The following is a 1,926-nucleotide window of genomic DNA, read 5'->3' on the forward strand; positions in this document are numbered from 1 at the left end:
TATTCATGGAATACAAAGAATTCTAGTCTGTGGAAGTACTCTGGGAAAGTCTCTCTACAAATTTCCTTATACTCTCAGTTTTCAGTTTCATCTTCTACTGTTATGCTGTGTTGTTATATTTCCTCCTTCAAGGGTGACAGCAGGAAAATTGGTCATGGGTCAGAGAAATAAAATGCTGGGAGAAGTCATTACCCTGTCATGCTAAGAAAAAGGCTATGCATTGGCCTTTCTCAATGAATTTCTGAAGCTGGGTACAGTTGTGTCCAAGCAGGTTCATAATGCTGCCAACTAGAGATCCACAGCAGTCTATTCTTCAGCCTATTGCTTTGACCATATGCTGACAGGCACAGTTGTGCTGCTAAATACATGCATCAGTGAGACACACTCAAGAAAAGAGACCTCACCATGAGATTAATGAATCTTTTTTGTAACAGAGTCTCTTTATAAAAAGCATTTTAATTATAGCAGTCTGGAAGAGAGAAGTCCTTGCTTTTCCATGTACATAAACATATAATCATGAGCAGTTACACTTGTTTGTGACATTGCCGTTTGATAAATCTCAAAAGAAATTAGATGAAATTGCGTAACAACTGAACTTGTACCAGCACTGTTTTGTGACCAAAGTTAGAAATCTGATTCAGGAGAGAAAAATAAAAAGAGTATTTTCAGGCAAAATATTAAATGGAAGCTGTTTTACAAAAATAAATATGATTGTGAGAGTTGAATTTCACTTATTTTATTCCATGAAGAGAGGTTTCAGGAAGGCTAGCTAGAAGGGAAGTCAGGGCTTCGTAACATCAGTGGAGCGAAGTGACCTTCATTCTGATCTTCTTAGCCAGAGGCAACACATCTTGAGGGCTGCTCTCCAGAGCAGTTTCAGATGGGAGCTTCCCAAGAGGAGAAGGTTCTCTGCACTGTTCATATTATTTAGACAGTTCCATCTCCCTGGAAGATCAAAAATATGGAGATTATTTAGTGGGTAATGTTCTTGTGACGTCCAAAGGATTTTATTATTTTCCAGTGGCTACAGGAAGCTGTCAGATAAACCCCACAAATAAGGACTGAGATCATATTTTCATCACTTGACAACACTGTAAGATTTTAACTGTACTTTAGAAAACATGATCACGGTGCTGTGAAGCACCGTGAAGTGAATGAAGGCTTGTTTAGTTTTTCAAACTGTCAGCCAGTCAAGTGCATATACAGCTGTTATCAGCACACAAAATAATGAGCAAAAAACATCGGTTGCTTACCCCACAACATCCGCAACATTTGCAATCCCCACAGATTGTTCCAAAGAGTCCGTTCACAACCTGAATGCCGCAGAGCACTGCTTGGATCCCACTCATCACTAGCAGCAAGGCAAAGAGGGTCAGGTGCCAAGGAACTATAGTGTCAGGTGATTTACACATAGTCCATACTGTGTGGTTACCTAGATAATTCCTGTGCAGAAGGGAAACAACAGTTATGGAGATGATGTTAGCTCCCAGAGTGGTGACCTGTTATGGCTGACAAGCTGTGACTCTTGTAATATGTGACTGAATTTCTGTTACCTTCAGTATTGTAAAAAAGTATTCCCATTACAGCACATTTTGTTTAGAACATTAGTTTTTGTAGTTTCTAGATCATTTGAAGTAATTGATTTGAAAAGAGAAGGCACAATCAAAGATAATAATGTGTTAGATACAATCTAATCGTTCGTGGTATTTTGGGAAGACATTACCAAACCATAGCCAAGTATGTGCCAAAATGATGTTCATCCCTATTAATATCTTGTCTGAAGTCAAGTGGCCTTCCTACTGTCGGTTTAGTTCTGATATTGCACGAAGCAGTGCTGACATCTAGTGGTGCATTAAATGGACCTACAAAGCATGGAAGAATCGTAGGGTTTCCCGAGGAATATGGCATCTTCTGTAATTCCCCCTC

General features: G+C 39.3%; 1 long non-coding RNA gene across 1 annotated transcript; it reads right to left on the reverse strand.

Moving 5' to 3' along the window:
* Positions 1-436: 436 nt before the first annotated feature.
* Positions 437-1,799, reverse strand: LOC311429523. The gene is made up of 2 exons (XR_014688279.1): positions 1,254-1,799; positions 437-945 (listed from the first exon to the last, which is right to left on the reverse strand). It is a non-coding gene; the product is annotated as an uncharacterized lncRNA (long non-coding RNA).
* Positions 1,800-1,926: the final 127 nt, after the last annotated feature.

Source organism: Aythya ferina, assembly GCF_964211825.1.
Source record: "Aythya ferina genome assembly, contig: HAP1_SCAFFOLD_1300, whole genome shotgun sequence".
NCBI lineage: Eukaryota > Metazoa > Chordata > Aves > Anseriformes > Anatidae > Aythya > Aythya ferina.